Raw genomic sequence first — 23126 nt, forward strand, 5'->3', positions numbered from 1 at the left:
CAAAAACAAAGATTGCTTCCGAAGTACTTACTGAACTGATGTCACACAATTGAATGGTTGGTTAGTGATTATAGCCAAAGGGCAAGGCATAATGAAATATTGACTGAATTTGTCTGGCTATAATTCTTAAAATCTGAGCAGAGGATTAGAAAAGTATCCTTGAGTGCACAATAAGAACCTTGGTCTTTTGGCTTTAGGCCCACACGATACTCTCAATCACCTCTGCAATTTTCCGAGCTTCACCACACCAGCCTACTGTTAGATAATCTTGTTTAGCAATAAGGTAAAATGAAAGTATTGTCCGTTGTCAAGGATATTAGCAGAGTTAATGAAACCTGATCCCTCTGACACTGACAAAGGCTGTAGGGTCCACCATTACACATTGGCTTAAACAGGTGGAACATTCAGTTTGTTCAGAGGGATATAAACACGCTGTGGGATTATGGAAACTATAGTTTTTGAAGTTCTTTTGCACTTTATAATGCCTTAGTAAATAATTAATAATTAAAGCTCTATTCACTGACTCTTCTAAAAAGCCCTAAACTTGGATGTAACATTAATCATCAATAATGAATACAATTTTACATCTTTAGAATAAGATGTCTGCATTATCATATGAGCATAAGACATTGGTGTTGAAATAGGCATCCTGCCCCTTCATTCATTAAGTTTATGGCTGATAATCTGCCTCAGCACCATTTTGGTTTATTATTATCACAAGTAGTGAGATACACAGAAAAACTCTGTTTTGTACACCACCCATATAGATGATCTGTGCATTGAGCTAGTGCAAGGGCAAAGGAATAACAGAGTGCAGAATAGAGTGTTATGGGTACCAAGAAAGTGCAGTGCAGGAAGTCAATAAAGTGGAAGGCCATGATGAGGTAGATTGTGAGGCCAAGAGTTCATCTAGAACTAGTTTTCCAGAACTATCCCAAGCCTTTTGATTGCCTTAATCTCCAGAACTCTACCGAGCTCTGTTTTGAAAATACGCAGCAAATCCAAGCCTTCCAAGGTCAGGAATTTCAAAGGTTCCCTTTGAATGAAGAAATTTCTCCTCAATTCAGCTTTGAAGAATCAACTTCTAATTCAGAAGCCCTGTCTCTGCTTTGACTCACAGCCTCTGAAAATATCCTCCCTACATTCAACCTGTCCTCATCTTTGACCTCTAAGCCAAACACTGCTCTCACCAGTTCTCATCTCCACCTCCCTTTATTCCATGCTCCATTTTCTCTCATATCAGATTCCATCACTTTCAGTTCTTTGTCACTTCCTCCATTCACCTCCCATCTTCTGATATCACTCTCAATCTCCTATCATTCCCCAGCCTTGCCCCCAAACATTTGGATCCAGCTATGACCTGCCAGCTCTTGCTCACCCCTACCCTCTGCATTTTTATAGTGGCTATTTCCCCTCTTTCTTACAATCCAAATGAATGTTCTCAACCTGTCTTTTTCCCTCCATGGATACTACCTGGCCCGTTGAGTTCCTCCAGCACATTGTTGATTTAGCTCATCAAGCCTTCTGAGAATTTTGTTTGTCTCAATGACGTATCTTTGCACTTTCTAAACTCTAGCGTATACAGTCCCAGTCTCAGGGACTGGTCTAGAAGATCCTTGCTATACTCCTATGGCAAGTACATCCATTTTAAATGAGCAGATCTAGATCTCACACAATACCACAGCAGCATCTCACCAAAGCCCTATGCAAATACAATGAGAATTTGTTACTTCTACATTCAAATCCTTTTGTAATAAAGGCTAACATTCTATTTGCCCTCTTAATCATTGCCTTCAAGAACAGCCCAGCTCATTCAAGCTTCTAGATATATCATTGATTCATTTTCTAGAGAACAGCATTGTTTGTTGAGCAGCATTGTCCAACATCAAACTGTATTCCCTTGCCACAGCTCAGAATGAATAGAAAGGCAAAACATAGGAAATTGGTTGAAGTGAAGTCACCTTTTAACCAAACGTTTTCGTGTTGCAGCTGTCAGACTTTTCTGTAGGTTAATTGTCTATAGAACTCCTATTTTTAGAAATTGAACTGCTGCATCACCGTGCTGTCAATGACCTTGTTTGTCTAGTTGGCAAGCCTCCACTTGGTGAGGCAGACTTGATCCCGAGGCAGCATAGCAATGTGGTGTGTTAGAATACCTTCTGGTTATACCGCAGAGCAGCAGTACCAGGGTCTTTTTCCATCTGTGCTCATTTAAGAAGTGCGATATCTAGTCTGAACTCTCCAGTGTAACCCAAATCTGGGGTACATAGTGGAGGACAAGTAATTGGGTATATTTAAAGCAGAGTTTGCTAGATTCTTAATCAGTAAGACTATCAGAGATTAGGGGGAGAAGGCAGGAGAATGGGTTTGAGAGGGAAAATAAATCAGTCATGATCAAATAGCAGAATTGTCTCAATGGACTGAAAGGCCTAATTCTGCTCCTATGTCTTATCATTTATGTCTTATGAAAAGATCTCAATCTGAGCTAGATAAGGCACCGAAGAATATAGCTTCTCTTGTGTTATGAGAGGGAAATGTGGGGTAAATGAATGCTTGTTTCACTTATGAACTCCTATTGTCTGATGCAAGTACATGATTGCCAGTGGGTTCTATGACCGTCTCCTCTTTTATGGAATGCGGTGCAATGGGAGGAGGCAAAGTGGAAGACAAAGGCCAAAATGTCAAATGGAGGTCACACTTTAGTTCCGGGAATATGAGCCAAGTTGTATGACTACTTTTGAAATATGAGCAGAACTGATATCAGCAACTACTTTGACATTGCCCAAGGCAAAAATAGTATTACTGTCAAAAGCAATGACATGTAATGAAATTGCAGCCAGGATTTAATCTCTGGGGAGGAATGAACTTTACTTGTAACCTCTTCAACATGCTGTGATTCAACATAAAAACTTACAGTTAAGCCCTGAGTTTTAGTTGAAGTAATATTTTCTTTAATACCTTATTTTCTAATTCATTGTCGTAGAATCATACAATTCCATGGACAGATTAGACCTATTGTGTCAATTTGCCCTTGGCAGAAAGCTTTTATTATTCATAGGATACGGACGTCACTAACTTAATCACCACCCCAAATTGCCCTTGGAAAAAGTGGCAGTGAGGACATCCAATAGGCTCACCTCACTACCACCTTCTTATCTTGCTACAAAGTGCTGGAGGTTGGAGCTGAATGTGCAATGCTGAGAGACCAGGGCCAAGGACTGGAGATCAGAGGTCTGGACAGAACCTGTCTTGGGGTTGGAGCTTGTCTGTGTGTGAGAATTGATTTGTGGGTGGGGGGTTTGGGAAAAGGGCTTATTTTGCTGCTGTTGCTGTTGTTTGTGTTGTTCTGCTGAACGTAGTGGGAATGTATGCAACACCTGTGTGCTACCTCCTACACATCCTTGGGTTGCATTATTTGTTAACACAAATGACACATTCCTCTGTAAGTTTCAATGTCTATGTGATAAATAAATCTGATTCAATGTTATTGGATAGGGAGTCCCAGGATTTAGACCCTGTGATGATGAAAGCCTGGAAATATATTTCCAAATCAGGATGATGTGTGACTGATGATCTTGTCCATATGTGTGGTAGAGGCTGCATGCTTTGTCGATACTCTCAGAAAAGCCTGGGCAATCATTTATTGTCCACCCCTAACTGGCCTTACAAAGAAATGTTTAGCCTTTTCAGTGAAGGTACTTCCTTCACCCTGTTGGGAAGGGATTCTAAGATTTTAGAAAAGGTTCAAAGGCTCATTTTATTGTCAAAGTGTGCATGTCCAATACAACTCTGATATTTATCTTCCCTAGATAGCCATGAAATACAGAAAGACCATGGGGGTTGTTGAAAGAAAAGACATCGGTTCCTCCCCCACCAGCACGAAATATAATCAAAACTCGAAAACTCCAAATCCCCCAGACCCCAAAACCATGAAAGAATGGCAAAATTTCAGTTAGGTAAAGTACTTTTGGCAGTGTGTAATGCAGTCACAAAGCTCTAATGAACACTGAGAAAATAAACATTTAGGGTGATGGATATGGTGCCAGCTGCTATGCCTGGATGGAATTGAGATTCCTGCAACCAGCTAAAGTGCCAAAGGAAATTATTTCATCGTTCTCTTGACTTTGGACTTGTAGATGGTTGAGAGGAAAATGTATCAGTGTTTGAGTCACTCTCTGCAGTTTGCCAAGTCTCTAACCTGGTGTTGAAGCCATTGTATTTGAAGAGTTGTTACATGGGGATTTTATGTGCAAAACACAACTGAGTGGGGTTAGGATCTTGGCAGGATTTGAAACATAGAAACGTAGAAAACCTACAGCACAATACAGACCCTTCGGTCCACAATGCTGTGCTTACTTTAGAAATTACCAAGGGATATCCATAGCCCTCTATTTTTCTAAGCTTCAAGTACCTATCCAGGAGTCTCTTAAAAGACTCTATCATATCCGCCTTTACGACCATCGTCGGCAGCCCATTCCACGCACTCACCACTCTCTGCGTAAAAAACTTACCACTGAAGTCTCCTCTGTAACTACTTCCATGCACCTTAAAATTTGTGTTAGTCATTTCAGCCCTGGGAAAAAGCCACTGACTATCCATACGAACAATGCCTCTCATCATCTTATAGACCTCTGTCAGGTCACCTCTCATCCTCCATCACTCCAAGGAGAAAAGGCCAAGTTCACTCAATCTATTCTCATAAGGCATGCTTGCCAATCCAGGCAACACCATTGTGAATCTCCTCTGCACCCTTTCTATAGTTTCCACATCCTCCCTATAGTGAGGTGACCAGAACTGGGCAAAGTCCTATATAGCTGTAACATTAACTCTCGGCTCCTAAACTCCATTCCATGGTTGACAAAGGCTAATGCACCGTATGCCTTCTAAACCACAGAGTCATCCTGCACAGCAGCTTTCAGTGTCCTATGGACTTGGTCCCCAAGATCCCTCTGATCCTCCACACTGCCAAGAGTCTTCCCATTAATATTATATTCTGCCATCATATTTGACCTACCAAAATGAACCACCTCACACTTATGTGGGTTGAGCTCCATCTGCCACTTCTCAACCCAGTTTTGCATCCTATTGATGTCCTGCTGTAACCTCTGACAGCCCTCCACACTATCCACAACACCCCCAACCTTTACGTCATGAACAAATTTACTAACCCATCCCTCCACTTCCTCATCCAGGTCATTTATAGAAATCACAAAGAGTAGAGGTCCCAGAACAGATCCCTGAGGCACACCACTGGTGACCAACTTCTATGCAGAATATGACCTGTCTACAACCACTCTTTGCCTTCTGTGGGCAAGCCAATTCTGGATCCACACACCATGCCTCCTTACTTTCTCAATAAGCCTTGCATGGGGTACCTTATCAAATGCCTTGCTGAAATCCATGTACACTACATCTACTGCTCTACCTTCATCAATGTGTTTAGTCACATCCTCAAAAAATTCAATCAGGCTCATAAAGCACGACATGCCTTTCACAAAGCCATGCTGGCTATTCCCTATCATATTATGCCTCTCCAGAGGTTCATAAATCCTGCCTCTCAGGATCTTCTCCATCAGCATACTAACCACTGAAGTAAGACTCACTGGTCTATAATTTCCTGGGCTATCTCTACTCCCTTTCTTGAATAAGGGACAACATCTGAAACTCTCTAATCCTCTGGAACCTCTCCCATCCCCATTGATGATGTAAAGATCATTGCCAGAGACTCAGCAATCTCCTCCCTCGCTTCCCACAGTAGGCTGGCTAATATCTCCTCCAGTCCCCGTGACTTATCCAGCTTGATGCTTTCCAAATATCCAGCACATCCTCTTTCTTAATGTCTATATGCTCAAGCTTTTCAGTCCACTGTAAGTCATCCCTACAATCAAGCTCCTTTTCCGTAGTGAATACAGAAGCAAAGTATTCATTAAGTACCTTTGTTATCTCCTCTGGTTCCATACACACTTTTCCACTGTCACACTTGATTGGTCCTATTATCTCATGCCTTATCCTCTTGCTCTTCACATTCTTGTGGAATGCCTTGAGGTTTTCCTTAAACCTGTTCGCCAAGGACTTCTTATGGCCCTTTCTGGCTTTCCTAATTTCATTCTTAAGCTCTTTCCTGCTAGCTTTATAATCTTCTAGATCTCTATCATTACCTAGTTTATTGAACCTTTCGTAAGCTTTTCTTTTCTTCTTGACTAGATTTTCAACAGCCTTTGTACACCATGCTTCCTGTACCCTACCATCCTCTCCCTGTGTCATTGGATGTACCTATACAGAAGACCACACAAATATCCCCTGAACATTTGCCACATTTCTGCTATCCATACATTCCCCTGAGAACATCTGTTCCCAATTTATGCTTCCGAGTTTCTTCATGTTTCTCCTTACTCCAATTAAACGTTTTCCTAACTTGTCAGTTCCTATCCCTCTGCAATGCTATGATAAAGGAGATAGAATTGTGATCACTATCTCCAAAATGCTCTCCCACTGAGAGACCTGACACCTGACCAGGTTCATTTCCCAATACCAGATCAAGTATAGCCTCTCCTCTTGTAGTCTTACCTACAAATCTGTCAGGAAACCTTCCTGAACACACCTAACAAACTCCACACCATCTAAACCCCTTGCTCGAGGGAGATGCCAATCAATATTTGGGAAATTAAAATTTCCCACCATGACAACCCTGTTATTATTACACCTTTTCAGAATCTGTCTCCCTATCTGCTCCTCGATGTTCCTGGGTCTATAAAAAACACCCAGTAGAGTTATTCACCCCTTCTTGTTTCTAACTTCTACTCACAGAGACTCAGTAGACAATCCCTCCATGTCTTCCTCCTTTTCCGCAGCCGTGACACTATCTCTGATCAGCAGTGCCACACCCCCACCTCTTTTGCCTCCCTACCTGTCCTTTCTGAAACATCTAAAGCCTGGCACTCTCAGTAACCATTCTACCCCTGAGCTGAGTGTGGTTCTGATGTTAGCTTGCTGAGGCAGAAGGATGGTGGACTGCAGGAGGAAAAATGGACCCCGGCTTCTCTTGTGCCACAGGTGACATTGGAAAGGTAGTTTATTCTGAAGGTTAGGAGAGGCACCCATTGCCATTGCCATCTGAAGAATAGCTTTAAAATAAAGCATGTAGACATGATGATAACTTACTTTTATTTATGCATTTTTGGAAGCAGGATATTGCAAACCGTGTTGTAATTTATTAGCTGTGTCAATTGTGCATGAGAAATGATCACTGGTTTGGGAGGTGCGGCTGGAATAGCCCAAGTGATAATGATCTATTTTGGAGATACTATACATGGCAGCTACTCTGTGCCCAAATTTTTAGGGTTTTGGATGAGATGTCAGTCAAGTAGGTTGCTTCACCCTGGAGTTTGTTAAACTTCAGGAGTGTTTTCTCAGAGCTGCACTCATCAGGGGATGTGGAAAAAATTCCTCTGCACCTCTGAAGTGCCATGTAGATGGTAGAAAGGCTTTCAGGTGTCACGATGAAAGTCATTCATCACAAAATATCCAGTCTCTAATCTGCTTGTATAGCCACTGAATTTACGTGCCTGATCTAATTGAGTTTCTAGTCAAAGGTGACCTGAGGGTCCAGCTGTAGCTTGTGGAACACTTGACTAAATGTCTTGCATTGCTGGTTGGACACTCTTGGTGGGATACATATTGCCTGGTACTTCTGTTGAGCAAAGGCTACTGAGCATTTGTCAGCTCACATCTGTTTGTTGCCTAGATGTTGAATCTCAGTAGAGGCTGCCTTATTATCTGAGGAATTGCAAATGGAATTGAGCGTTGTTCAATCATCAGTGAACCTAATCACTTATGCTGGAAGAGAGATGAAGATGAAGATGATAAAGCAACTGTAATGACCTGGTTACTGCTATGCTGCCAGTATTTCACTTTAGCAGATCTGTAAAAGCAGTCTGTTCTGCTTTCAGCCTGTTTGGGTTCAAGCTGAGAAAAGGGGCTTTACTGTTCTACTTAGGAATGTTGTGTCAGCTAATCAGGATGGTGGAATTGGGAGATCTGTTCTAGAGTATGCTGGGTGGAGAGGTTTTGTGAGGGACACTGGTGTGGGTCGAAATCTTTTTTAGTGGGAGCTGGGAGAAGACAGGAGAGAAGATGGCCAAGGGTGCCGTCCCTGTTGCACAAGGTGCTTTGTGCAGATGAATGGCTTCAAGAAGGAAGCAGCAACACTCCTGTGAGAAAGTCCGTTTGTTTGAGATGGATTTTGGTGTCACTCAGAAGGTGGCGTGTGCTTTCACGCAGACTGAGGGTCCAGTGCGTGAGTTACAGACAAGTTCAAGATGAGATCCAACTTATGTGCACATTTGACTGTTTAGTTACAATGGGACCTTCCTGTCTTTTCTTTATTAACCCTTTGGCTAAGTTAACATTAGAAATATACTTTCTTTATAATTGTAAGCAGTATACAATCTGTTATTTCTTGCTGATAGATGATTGTGGGGGTGGGGGTAGTAAATCACACAGCATTCACACAAACTGGGCTTTGGATGGGGGAGACATCCTGACCTAATGACCGATCTCAGGACCAAAGGTGTATACAACCTAGACATATGAAATCTGAGAAAGGCAGGTTTCTCGCCGCGGAGTCCAGTGGCTGTTAACGAGGGGCGAACGAGCCGCATTTCCAGAGACTCCTAGTAAAAGGGGATTTCACTAATGCTGTGATGTCCCGACATTTGGATTACTGATCTTTAAACAAAGAGACATTTTCTTTTGTGTGACTTATCACTCCATTTATTGCAGTTTTTCCTCAGTTCTCAGGGACTTCAGTGTTACCAGTGTTCTTGGAGCCACAATTGGTCAGAACCTACCTCAGCAAGTCACTTTCTGGCTTGGGAACTCAGTTCTTTGGCATACATTTCCATAAAGCTGTGATGAGGTGTGGTTTCATTGTGGTGCCACCCAGTATATGGAAGGTGTTTTCAGTGTGAAGATGGGACTTTATCTTCATGGATTTATGTCTTATGAAGAGATCTCAATCCGAGCTAGATAAGGTACCCTAAGAAAACAATTGCTCGTGTCATAGGAAGGAAATACAGGGTAAGGGATCAATTCTACCAATGTTGTCACTGGAGAAATGGAGGAGGATGAGGGACCAAGTAGGTTTATCCTTGTGCTGATTCACTCACAACCTGCATCAGTCCTCACCAAACCTCAAGTCAGTGGTGAAGTCTCCCACCCAAAATATATACTGTGCCTCTGCAGCTTTTATATTTTCTATACTGCAATTTGAGAGGAGAAGCATAACTCACATATACCAGTATCTCAATGGAATAAAGGGAATTACGGAGGCATGAGTGAGGAGTTTGCCCAGGTGGATTGGAGGAGGATACTGGCAGGGATGACGGCAGAACAGATATGGCTGAAGTTTCAGGGAATAGTTCACAATGCGTGGGATAGATGTGTCCCACAGAGGAAGTAGTTCTGAAATGGCAGGGGTAGGCAACTGTGGCTGACAAAAGAAGTTAAGGACTGCATAAAAACCAAGGCAGTCAAAGTGAGTGGGAAGTTGGATGATTAGGAAACTTTTAAAGTCCAACAAAAGACAACTAAAAAAGCTATAAGAAAGGAAAAGATGAAATATGATGACAGACTAGCCAATAATATAAAGCAGGATACCATAAGTTTTTTCAGTTATATAAAGAGTAAAAGGGAGGTGAGAGTTGATATTGGATTACTGGAATACTTTGCATCTGTCTTCACTGTAGAAGACACTAGCAGTGTGTTAAAGGTCCGTGAGTGTCAGGGAGCAGGAGTGAGTGCCATTGCTATTACAAAGGAAAAAGTGCTTGGAAAATTCGAAGGTGATTAAGTCAGCTGGACCAGGCGGACTACATCCCAGAGTACTGAGAGAGGTTGCTGAAGAGATAACCGATGCATTGGTCATGATCTTTCAAGAATCACTTGATTCTGGCATGGTCCTGGAAGAATGCAAATATCACTCCACTCTTTAAGAAGTGAGGAACGCAAAAGAAATGTAATTATAGGCCAGTCAGCCTAACCTCAGTGGTTGGGAAAGTGCTGGGGTCTATTTTTAAGGTTTCCAGGTACTTGGAGGCTAACGATAAGTCAAAATGAGCATGGTTTCTATGAAGCGAAATCTTGTTTGACAAATCTGTTTGAGTTCTTTGAGGAAGTAACAAGCAGGGTGGACAAAGGCGAGGCAGTGGATGTCATTTACTTGGATTTCCAGAAGGTATTTGATAAGGTGCCACACAGGACGCTACCTAACAAGATAAAATCCTATGGCAATACAGGAAAGATACTGGCATGGATAGTGGAATGGCTGACAGGCTGGAGGCAGCAACTGGAAATAAAGGAGGCCTTTTCTACTTGGCTGCCGGTAACTAGTAGTGTTCCTCAGGGGTTAGTGTTGGGACTGCTGCTTTTCACATTGTCAGTGATTTGGATAATGGAACTATTCCTAATTTGGACTATTCCTCTTCTCACCCTGTCTCTTGCAAAAACGCCATCCCTTTCTCGCAATTCCTCCGTCTCCGCCGCATCTGCTCTCAGGATGAGGCTTTTCATTCTAGGACGAAGGAGATGTCTTCCTTTTTTAAAGAAAGGGGCTTCCCTTCCTCCACTATCAACTCTGCTCTTAAACGCATCTCCCCCATTTCACGTACATCTGCTCTCACTCCATCCTCCCGCCACCCCACTAGGAATAGGGTTCCCCTGGTCCTCACCTACCACCCCACCAGCCTCCGGGTCCAACATATTATTCTCCGTAACTTCCGCCACCTCCAACGGGATCCCACCGCTAAGCACATCTTTCCCTCCCCCCCTCTCTCTGCATTCCGCAGGGATCGCTCCCTACACAACTCCCTTGTCCATTCGTACCCCCCATCCCTCCCCACTGATCTCCCTCCTGGCACTTATCCGTGTAAGCGGAACAAGTGCTATACATGCCCTTACACTTCCTCCCTTACCACCATTCAGGGCACCAAACAGTCCTTCCAGGTGAGGCAACACTTCACCTGTGAGTCGACTGGGGTGATATACTGTGTCCGGTGCTCCCGATGTGGCCTTTTATATATTGGCGAGACCCGACGCAGACTGGGAGACCGCTTTGCTGAACATCTACGCTCTGTCCGCCAGAGAAAGCAGGATCTCCCAGTGGCCACACATTTTAATTCCACATCCCATTCCCATTCTGACATGTCTATCCACGGCCTCCTCTACTGTAAAGATGAAGCCACACTCAGGTTGGAGGAACAACACCTTATATTCCGTCTGGGTAGCCTCCAGCCTGATGGCATGAACATCGACTTCTCTAACTTCCGCTAAGGCCCCACCTCCCCCTCGTACCCCATCTGTTACTCATTTTTATGCACACATTCTTTCTCTCACTCTCCTTTTTCTCCCTCTGTCCCTCTGAATATACCTCTTGCCCATCCTCTGGGTCCCCCCCCCCCTTGTCTTTCTTCCTGGACCTCCTGTCCCATGATCCTGTCGTATCCCCTTTTGCCTATCACCTGTCCAGCTCTCGGCTCTATCCCTCCCCCTCCTGTCTTCTCCTATCATTTAGGATCTCCCCCTCCCCCTCCCCCTCCAACTTTCAAATCCCTTACTCACTCTTCCTTCAGTTAGTCCTGACGAAGGGTCTCGGCCTGAAACGTCGACTGCACCTCTTCCTACAGATGCTGCTTGGCCTGCTGCGTTCACCAGCAACTTTGATGTGTGTTGCTTGAATTTCCAGCATCTGCAGAATTCCTGTTGTTTGTGGATAATGGAATTGATGACTTTGTGGCAAAGTTTGCAGATGATAGGAAGATAGGTGGAAGAGTAGATAGTGCTGAGGAAGCAATGTGATTGCAGCAGGACTTAGACAAATTGGAAGAATGGGCAAAAAAGGGGCAGATGGAATACAGTATTGCGAAATGTATGATAATGCATTTTGGTAAAAGGAACAATAGTGCAGACTATTAGCTAAATGGGGAAAAGGTACAAACATCAGAGCTGCAGAGGGACACAAGAGTCCTCGTACAAGATTCCCAGAATGTTAGTTCACAGGTTGACTCTGGGGTAAAGAAGGCAAATACAATGTTGGCATTTATTTTCAAGGGGAATAGAATATAAAAGCAAAGAGATAATGCGGAGCCTTTACAAGATACTAGTCAGGCTACACTTGGAGTATCGTCAACAGTTTTGGGCCCCATATCTCAGAAAGGACGTGTTGTCATTAGAGAGAGTCCAGAGGAGGTTCACGAGGATGATTCTGGGAATGAAGGGGTTAACATGTGAGAAGCATTTGGCATCTTTGGGCCTGTACTCACTGGATGTTAGAAGAACGTAGAGGGATCTCATTGAAACCCACTGAATGTTGAAAGGACTAGATAAGGTGTATGTGGAGAGGATGGTTTCTATGGTGGAGGTATCCAGAACTAGACGGCACACCCTCAAATTTGAGAGGCAATTCCTTAGAACAGAGGTAAGGAGGAATTTTTTTTAGCTAGAGAGTTCTGAATCTGTGGAATTCTCTGCCACAGATTGTGGTGGAGGCCAAATCCATGGGTATATTTAAAGCAGAAGTTGATTGTTTCCTGATCGGTCAGGGCATCAAAGGATATGGTGAGAAGGCGGGTGTATGGGGTTGAACGGGATCCGAGATTAGCCATGATGGAATGGTGGAGCAGACTCGATGGGCTGAATGGCCTAATTCTGCTCCTATGTCATATGGTCTTATTTAAATATTATTTGTATTGGGAAAGCACTCATTCATCAGCTGAGGTTAAAGAATGGAATCATTATGGGATTTGGATTCCACATTGAGGACTCCATGTACATTTTTTCACTTTATACCAACCCATTCCATGGGGTCTGCCTGCCAGTTGGACAGGATGTACAGTACATAGCAATTGTGATGGAACCTAGTACTTTGTCCACAAATCTGGATATATTACTTGCCTAGTCTGTGGAACAACTTTCCCAACTTAGACACTCGGTGTATGTGAGGAGGATTGTGCAATGCTGATGCCAGGTGAACAACTGGGTTATGTTCATTTTCTGTTTCATCACAATGGTTCTGGTAGAACTGGGTGGCTTGGTGGACCACTTCAAAGTCGACCACATTGATGGCTTTGGAATCCCACAAAAGGCAGTCCAGGTAATGATGGCAGATGTCCTCCTTTGGAGAGAGAACCAGATTTTATTTTATAATGACCTAGTGGCTTTGTGGTCATTGATATTAATAACTAAATTTTCACTCTCTTCACCAACATCCCTCGCCCCATCATCCTCAACGTTCCATACAGGAGCCTCAGGATTCACACCACCAGGTTCAGGAATACTTATTACCCCTCAACCATCCGGCTCTTGAATCAGAGGGGATAACTTCACTCAACTTCACTTGCCCCATCAGCCAACTGTTCCCACAACCTATGGACTTACTTTCGAGGACTCTTCATCACATAGTCTCAATATTATTGCTTATTTATTTATTATCGTTTTTTCCTCTTTCTTTTTGTATTTGCACAGTTTGTTGTCTTTCGCACATTGGTTGTTTGTCTATCCTGCTGCCAACTATCTTTTATTAATTCTATTCTGTTCCTTGTACTTACTGTGAATCCCCGCAAGAAAATGAATCTCAGGGTTGTATATGTAACATATATGTACATTGGTAATAAATTCACTTTGTATTTTGAACTTTGGGACTTGATTTCATTCCTGGAATTCCAGATTACTGGTGCCGTGAGTCAGAGGCCTGGACTTGGCCTCTAGATTACTGCAGTGCAGCACCTCATGGGCATGGGTTAATTAGATATGGCGGTGAATCGTTTGGTACAGGTTAAAAGATTCCATTTAACATCAGAGAATGTATACAATATACAATTTGAAATTCTTACTCTCCGCAGACATCCTTGAAACAGAAGAAAAACCCCAAGGAATGAATGACAGAAAAAAAGAATCCCAAAGTTCCCTACCTCCTCTCAAGCACAAGCAGCAGCAATCAGCATCAACTCTCCTTCCTCCCACTTATTCTAGCATAAAGCATCAGCATTCCCACCACCCACCATGCAAGCAACAGCAAAGCCCCAAAGACAGCCCATGTTCTACAGTACATCAAAACCGACTATTCATCCCTCAAGCTCTCTCTCACACTAACAAGGGAAGATAAACAGTTGCTGTTTTGGTGTTACAGTCTGTCTGTCGCCTGTCCACTTTTATTTCAAGTTTCCCTGACTCAAGAATCGCCTGCGAGAGAGAGAGCGCGAGATCACTCGAGTGCAGGGGCTTCCAACAGCTGCACTTGCTGTCTTGATGTTCTGGCTCCCCGCGATGCTTCAGTTCACGATGCTACGGCATTGTAATTTCCTTTGGGATCAATAAAGTTTCTATCTATCTTCTGGCGAGAGGTCAGGTCTATAGAGCTTCATCTTCTGACGGGACCCACCTTCAGGACGCTCCTGGAGATATCAAAAACACAGCCGACTGGTCAGCTCCAAGAACAGGAACATGCTGCCATGCAGAACCGCAGTTTGAGTGCAGCTGTAGATCACGGACTCTGACAGGGACCCCAGTCACCTTGAAACAGAAAATAGAAATGTTTGAAGAAGAATAAATTAAACTGTTTCACTGATGGGCAGGGAGAAGTCACCCTCTGGTGTCATCTTTAGCTCCACCCCTTTAAATAAAGGGGGTAAATGTTAATGTTGGATCAGGTTAATATTGGATCTGAGTAAGCTTAAACATTTACAATTGATCCATCTCAGATACACCAATTTTTAAGTGTTAAAAGTTATCCCCCAATTGCCTGTTTGACAAAAAGCAACTTTGAACGTATGGCATGGACATAGCATCCTCTTTACTTTTACACTCTTGGAAGAAGTGTTGGACAAAAAAAGAGCTGAAACTAATATGGTGGAGCCTTAAAGCTGGGGTTGAGCAGCACAAGGGCCTGATAGAAGACAGCAGATGATGTGTTGCTCAAGGAAAGCCTTGCTAAGCCCAGAGGTTATGTACCCTTGAAGGTCAATGTTATTCTCTTTGATATGACTGAGGAGCACTACACGAGGAAACTGTGAATCACTAGGTTGGCTGTCACTGCTCTGTGAAAATACGTCAAAGCCAGCAATTCCCAGGGATACATAGATGAAGATCTACTCCTTGAAAGTTTCGACATTTTGCCAATCTCCATCCCCGGTTGCCCAATTGACACTGAATGATGTTTAAAAAGTAAATATTCAAGCAGTAATATTTAAATATTTAAGTAATTCTAAATGATAATTTAAAAAAATGAAATTAATAGAACATTCTAAAACATTTAACATAAATATTTTTATTCATTCATTTTTCTTGCAGCCTTGGCAACATTGACGAGGACTCATTTCTAATTGCATTTGAAAAATAAGTGGTGAGTCACCTTCTTGAAGCAATTCTGTTTACACATAGCAGCCATGGTATAACTGAGTAACTTGCTATGCTACTTCAGAGACAACCATAGCCACAATTTTGGCAAGAGCAAATTGAAGAATGAAGATTATCACCAGAACAACATTTTTGTATCAGGTTGTTTTTAACAATGGACTATTAGTTTTGTGTTGTTATTATTAATGAGGTGTATGGAGTGTCCAGAGGGGTAGCATCTCTGGTGAGGAGGTTTGATGTGTCTATTCTGGGGCAGCTCACTCACCTTTGGTTCCCACCGAACACTCAGGTCTCACCTGTGGCTCCAAATAGCTGTTTGCATGTGACAGCGACCACACCATGGTACACCATTCAGCAAGTGGGCTAAATCAGGTGAGTGTGGCTGGTGGTCTCATACCCCTGTGTGATAGTGACATGCCTGTCCTAGCATGCGAAATCAACTCTGGTGGACTGGGCAAATGAGATCTATAGTGAGATCCAACAAATAGGAAGGCATTACTGCAATGCTCTGTGGACAGTGAAAGCCATAACAGGGCATAGTAGACATCATGGTCATCCACTGCAACCAAGGAAGATCCCAGCTGTTGTACTTGTTCATACCACCGGACCCAGACTTCTGAGGTTGAGAGAGTGGAACTGCCCAGTGCAAAGGATTTTCCACTTAAAAAACTCTGCCGCACAGGTTTCACGTCATTGTCCGATACAATGGACAACCACCACGATTATTAATAACTAATATATTTTTGGGTCCAAATTTTATCTCAATTTAATTTCCACAGGGCTCTGGAACTTTAATCACTGTGACAACAGCCTGGTCATTGTTTTTTTCTCCACAGCCTTACTTCCTAGCCAGAATTCAAGGGCTGTATGCGGAACAATTTGCCAGCAGGACCCGCAGATGCAGGTACAATTACAATGTTTAAAATACATTTGAACATGTACATAGATAGAAGTTGTCCAGAGGGATATTGGCAATGCAGGAAAATGGAACTAACTCGGGTAGATCAACACACAAAATATGCCAGATGAACTCTCTATCTAGGTCAGGCAGCATCCATGGAAGGAAATGAACAGTCGACATTTCAGGCCAAGACCCTTCATCAGGAACAGAAAGAAAGGGGAGGGAAGCCAGAAGCCACCTGTCATTTGCAAGCATACTATTCCCTTCTCTCTGCCATATGATGAGTCTTCCAATTGCAGTATATCGGAGATGTCTTCTTTTGACAGAAAACGGGGATTCCCCTCCAGTGCTATCAATGCAGCATTCACCCACATCTCTTCCTTTTCCACACATCTCCCCCTATTCCCCCAGACATACCAGAAATGGGATTCCCTTTGTCATCGCCTACCACCCCAAAGATCTGCCTCCAGGCACTTGTCCTTGTAACTGTCCCAAATGTTACACTTCCTCCTACACCTCCTACCTCACTGCCATTCAGGTCCTAAACAGTCCTTCCAGGGGACAGAGCATTTCACGTGTGAATCCAATGGTATCATTCATTGCATCTGGTGTTCTCAAAGTGGCCTCCTCTACATTGGTGACACCCAATTCTGATTGGGGGAATCATTTCATTGACCCACTGCCCAACTATTTTAATTTTACATCCCAACACCACGGATACGTTTGACCATAGCCTCCTTTACAACGAAGTTGTGGCTAAACACAGAGTAAAGGGACAAAACCTCATAAGACCACCAGGCATAGGAGCAGAATTCAGCCATTTGGCCCACAGAGTCTGCTCCACCATTTCATCATGGATGCACCAATTTTCCCCGCAGCCCCAATCTTCTGCCTTCTCCCTGCATCCCCGCATGCCCCAACTAATCAAGAACCCATTGCCCTCTGCCTTAAATATACAGTCTTATCCTCCACAGCTGTGACAAAGAATTCCACAGATCTGCCACTCACTGGCTAAAGAAGTTCCTCCTCACGTCTATTCTAAAAGGATGCTCCTATGCTCTGAGGCTCTGTCCTCTGCTCTTAGACTCTCCCACCACAAGAAACATTCTCTCCACATCTACTTTATCAAAGCCTTTCACCATTTCACAGGTTTCAATGAGGTCACCCCTCATTCTTCTGAATTCTGGTGAATACCGGCCCAGAGCCATCAAATGCTCTTCATATGACAAGCCATTCAATCCTGGGCTGGAATCATTTTCGTGAACATTCTTTGAACCATCTCCGGTTTCAGAGCAGGCTTTCTAAGATAAGGGGGCCAAAACTGCTCACTATACTCCAAGTGAGGCCTCTCCAGTGATTTATAAAGTGTCAAGGTTACATCCTTACTTTTATATTCTAGTCCTCCTGAAATGAATTCTGACATCACATTGCCTTCTGCACCACAGACTCAACCTGCAAATTAACCTCTTGGGAATCTTGCACAAGGACTCCCAAGTCCCTTTGTTCCTTAGTTTTTTGTATTCTCTCTCCATTTAGAAATTAGTCAACCCTTTCATTTCTTCTACCAAAGTGCAAGACCATACAATTCCCAACACTGTACTTCATATTCCACTTCTTTGCCCATTCTCCTAATCTATCTAAGTCCTTCTGCAGCCTCTCTACTTCCTCAAAACCACCTGCCCCTCCACCTATCTTCATATTGTCTGCAAACTTTGCAAAAAAGCCATCAATTCCATTATCCAAATCATTGACATATAACATAAAAAGAATTGGTCCCAACACAGACACCTGTGGAACAGCACTAGTCACCAGCAGCCAACCAAAAATTGCTCCCTTGATTCCCAGTCTTTGCCTCCTGCTAATCAGCTACTGCTTTATCCATACTAGAATGTTTCCTGTAATACCATGGGCTCTTAGCTTATTAAGCAGCCTCATGTGTGGGACCTTGTCAAAGGCCTTCTGAAAATTCAAGTACACAATATCAAAGTTCTCCTTTGTCTATCCCACTTGCTATTTCTTCAAAGAATTCCAACAGATTTGTCGGGCAAGATTGTCCCTTGAGGAAACCATGTTGACTATGGCCTAATTTATCACGTGCCTCCAAGTAGCCTGACACCTCATCCTTAGTAATTGACTCCAACATCTTCCCAACCTCTGATGTCAGACTAACTGGCCTACAGTTTCTTTCTTCTGCCTTGTTCCCTTCTTGAAGAATGGTGTAACATTTGCAATTTTACATTCTTCAGGAACCATTCCAGGATCTAGTGATTCTTGAAAAATCATTACTAATGCCTTCATGATCTCTTCACCCACCGTTTTTATTACTCTGGGGTGTCAACCATCTGGTCCAGGTAAACATCTACCTTCAGACCTTTTAGTTTCCCAAGTACCTTCTCTCTAGTAAAGGTAACCACACACTTCATGACCCCTGACACCTGGAACTTCCACCATACTGATGGAAAATACTTATTCAGTTCATCCGCTATTTCCTTATTCCCCATTATTACCTCTCCAATGTTATTTTCCAGCGGTCCAATATCCACTCTTGCCTCTCTTTTACACTTCATGTATGTGAAGAAACTTTTGGTATTCTCTTTAGCATTATTGGCTAGCTTACTTTTGTATTCCATTTTGCCTTCTCAATGACTTTTTAGTTGCCTTCTGTTGGTTTTAAAAGCTTCCCAATCCCCTAACTTCCCACTAATTTTTGCTCTATTATATGCCCTCTATTTTGCTTTTATGTTGGCTTTGACTTCTCCTGTTTGCCATAGTTGTGTCATCTTGTCTTTAGAATACTTCTTCCTCTTTGGGATGTACATATCCTGTGCCTTCTGAACCGTTTCCAGAAAATCCAGCTATTGCTGCTCTGCTGTCATCTTTGCCAGAGTTCTTTTCCAATCAATTCTGGGCAACTCCTCTCTCATGCTTCTGAAATTTCCTTTGCTCCACTGTAATATTGATACATCTGACCTTAGCTTCTCCCTCTCAAATTTCAGGGTGGATTTGATCATATTATGATCACTTGCCCTTAAGGGTTCTTTTACCTCTGATCAATTCTGGTTCAGTGCACATACCCAATCCAGAATAGCTGATCCTCCAGTGGGCTCAACCATCAGCTGCTCTGAAAAGCCATCCTGTAAGCATTCTGGATTCTAGAAAATCCCCCTCTTGGAATCCCGCACCAACCTGACTTTCCCAATCAACCTGCATATTGAAATCCCCCATGACTTTTGTAACATTCTCATTTTGGCATGCATTTTCTATCTCCCTTTGTAACTTGTAGATCACATCCTTACTACTGTTTGGGGATCTGTATATAACTCCCATCAGGATCTTTTAACCCTTGCAGTTCCCTAACTCTATCCACAACGATTCAACACCTTCCGACCCTATGTCACTGCTTTCTAATGACTTAATTCATTTTTTACCACAGAGCCATGCCACTCTGTTTGCCTTTCTGCCTGTCCTTTCAATACAATGTGTATCTTTGGACATTAAGCTCCCAGCTATAATCTTCTGTCAGCCATGATTCTGTAATGTCTACAACACCATACATGCCAATCTGCAACTTTGCTGCAAGTTCATCTACCTCATTCTATATACTGCGCTTATTCATATATAACATCTTTAGTCCTGCATTCACATTTTTCGATTTTGTCTGTCTTTTAAGTTGAAGCTCATCCTGTTGACTGCAATTTCACCCTTACAATGGTCTCTCCTTGCTAGGAGTCTCACTATACATTACCTTTGCTTGTAAACCAATCACCTCATCTTCAGCACTCTCACTCCAGTTCCTACCCCACTGCCAAATTCGTTTAAACGCACCACAACAACTCTAATCAGCTTGCCTGCTAGGATATTGACCCCCCGCCCCCGGGTTCAGGTGTAACCTGTCCCATCTGTACAGGTCATATTCGATCCTGGTAGTCTGCAACTTGATGGCATCTCTAACTTGTTGCTATCTCTAACCATTCCCACCGACCACACCCCCTCCCCATCCATACACTTTGTTTTCTCTTATTCCTCTGTCATCAATAAACCTTCCCTTTCCTGTGTCCCACCTTCACAGCCTGCCCATCACCTACACCATCCTTAATCTGGTTCACACTTCCTTCTGTCCTCTCCTATAATATTCTATCTTCTTCAGTTTTTTGCCTTTCCAACTATCACTTCTGAGCTTCACACATCATTCCCACTTCCATTCCCCGCCAACCCTTCTTCCCTCTCTCCCGGATTCACCTATACTGGATTAGAATTTAAATTGTCACTTTTATTGCAGTTTAACTTTCTTTATGTTTGCTTATGTATTTCTCTAATCACCTATTTGTCAGTAAATATTCAGTGGATTTTCAGTATTTGCTGTATAGTTGGTTCTGTATTTTTAGTTTATTTGCAGCCTGCGTCAATCTCTATGAATTGAACTGTCTTCTAGGAGGAATATTCCTACCTGTCTAGTTTGAGCTAGTTTTCAGCATAAAGTCAACCACGAGGCAAGATTCTTTGTCTGTCTTCTTTCTTTGTTCGTCCTTACTTACAGTGGAGTGAGTTGGTAATTGTTCTTTGTAATGAACGTCTAATAAAACAGCTAGAAGCTTTATGCCTCATTCTTGACTTCCAAAGAACCTCCTGGACAATATCATTTCCAGATCCACGACATATCATCCACTAGTTCATGCTCCTCCTGTTCCTCCCATCCTTTACTTCTGGTTTCTACCATCTTTTTCTTCTAATCCTAATTAAGTGTCTCAGTCCAAAATGTTGACTGTTCATTTCCCTCCATAGATGCTGCCTGACATGTTTTTTGTGTGTTGCTTCATTTCAGTGTCTGCAGTCTTTCTTGTCTCTATCTTCGTCGCCATGGATGAATTAGATTGTAGGGCCTGTTTCTAAGCTATATAACTCCATGGCTCCATGACTGTTATGAACCAAACACCTTGTATCCAAGGTAGATTTTCCCTCCATGCCATTCTTGTGATCTGTGTGTTGTGTACCTATCACTGGTAGCCTGAGAGACAGTAGCAACATCATTTAATCATCCTCATCCCCCACCCCCCCGCACTCTGCTGTTGCATTTATTCTGGTTCCTGACTCAGTTTTGTCACTGGTCAGGAGGAGAAAGCATCAACTGTAGTATTCACATCACTGAAGCTTGAGGCTGATTTTCTGTAAAGCTTTAAAGCTTCTAGAGAGAGCCCTTGTTAATCCGCCATCCCAAGCATTAATCATTGCCATCTGAGCATCTGTGTCAGATGTAAGAATGCTGCTGGGTTTCTTTAGACTGATACTTAAGGCAATAGGGTGACTAACACCTGTGCTGGAAGTGTTAGCAGTGTGTGAAAGAGAAGCTCCAGGCTCTCCTCTCTGATTCCTGCTGCATGAACAGCGAGGGAAGGGCAGGCAGTTTAGAGGTGAGCATCGATGGAAATCCAATAGAACTCCTGCTGAATTCCAGAAGGAACGTCATGAAGGTTTATTTATGTGTTTGGATGACATTTATGTGTACTGCATAAATTAATAGGACAAAAGAATATTAAAGCTATGCCTGATATGCAGTTCAAAGGATTCCTTAGGTACAATTAGAAGTTATATTCTGAAAACATTCTCACATGTTGAAGTTTTCAGATCTAGAAAATAAAACATAGAATAATGCAGCACAGAAATATGCCCTTTGGTCTATACTGTTGTGCTGAATTAATTAAATTGATAATCAAATGCCCAAGTAATCTCTTTTCCCTTCTGCAGCTCAGCATCAGTAAAACAAAGGAGATGGTGATGGACTTTAGGAGGACTAAGCCTGCACTGCTTCCTGTTACTATTGATGGTGAGGATGTGGATGTGATGAGGACCTACTAGTACCTCAGCTGGATGCCAGACGAGTACAGCGCCAACACAGACGCTGTGTACAAGAAGGGTCAGAGTCACCTTTACTTCCTGAGGAGACTGAGGTCCTTTGGAGTATGCAGGCCTCTCCTTCACATGTTCTACCAGTCTGTTGTCACCAGACTATGCGGTGGTGTGCTGGGGCAATGGCATCAACACGAGTGATGCCATCAGGCTCAATAAATTGATTAGAAAGGCTGTTATATGAGTCAAACTTGACACACTGGAGGCTGTGGTAGAACAAGTGACCCTGTGGAAAATCCTGGCAATTCTGGACAATGTTTCTCACCCTCTGCATGCCATCTAGGCTGAATAGAGGACCACATTCACTAATAGACTAAGACAACTATGCTGTTCCAAAGAGCGCTGTATGAAGTCATTCTCACCCCCAGCCATTTGGCTCTGTAATGAGTCAGTCTACAGGTGGGGAAGTGATGACCCCCCTCCTGTTAGATTGTTTGAGGTAACATTTTTTATTCTTTCTTACTTCTTATCTAATATTTGTATATCTGTGCACTTGTAATGTTACTGTGACAATGTAGTTCCCTTTGAAATCAATAAAGTATCTAACTGTGCAAAATCTATATCCTCTATTTCCTGCCATTTGAGATTTTACCAACAACACTGTTATCATCTTTGAATTTATAGAAGGAATTCATTGTCTACCTAATACCTTCTTAAATGACTCTGTGATACTTGCCTGCTCCACCAACCCAGGCATCCGCCACTCTGCGTGGGAAAAGAAAACTGATCGTGAGGGTCCATTGTAATGGGTACCAGCTTCCTGAGGCACCACAGTTTGAAGATGTTGTTGAGGAAGGGGAGAGTTGCGCCCATGATGGAGTTGCATCCTCTTTCAACCTTGCATGCTGGAGTCCCCATATTTGGTAGTATTTCAACCAGTCAAACTGCTCTCCACCTGTAGAGATTTGCTAGA

General features: G+C 42.9%; 1 long non-coding RNA gene across 1 annotated transcript; it reads left to right on the forward strand.

The window, feature by feature from the left end:
- Positions 1-3149: 3149 nt before the first annotated feature.
- Positions 3150-22751, forward strand: LOC134350084 (uncharacterized). Its single transcript, XR_010018805.1, has 3 exons — positions 3150-3231; positions 16245-16312; positions 22052-22751. It is a non-coding gene; the product is annotated as an uncharacterized LOC134350084 (long non-coding RNA).
- The last annotated feature ends 375 nt before the right edge of the window (positions 22752-23126 follow it).

Source organism: Mobula hypostoma, chromosome 8, assembly GCF_963921235.1.
Source record: "Mobula hypostoma chromosome 8, sMobHyp1.1, whole genome shotgun sequence".
NCBI classification, from domain to species: Eukaryota; Metazoa; Chordata; class Chondrichthyes; order Myliobatiformes; family Myliobatidae; genus Mobula; species Mobula hypostoma.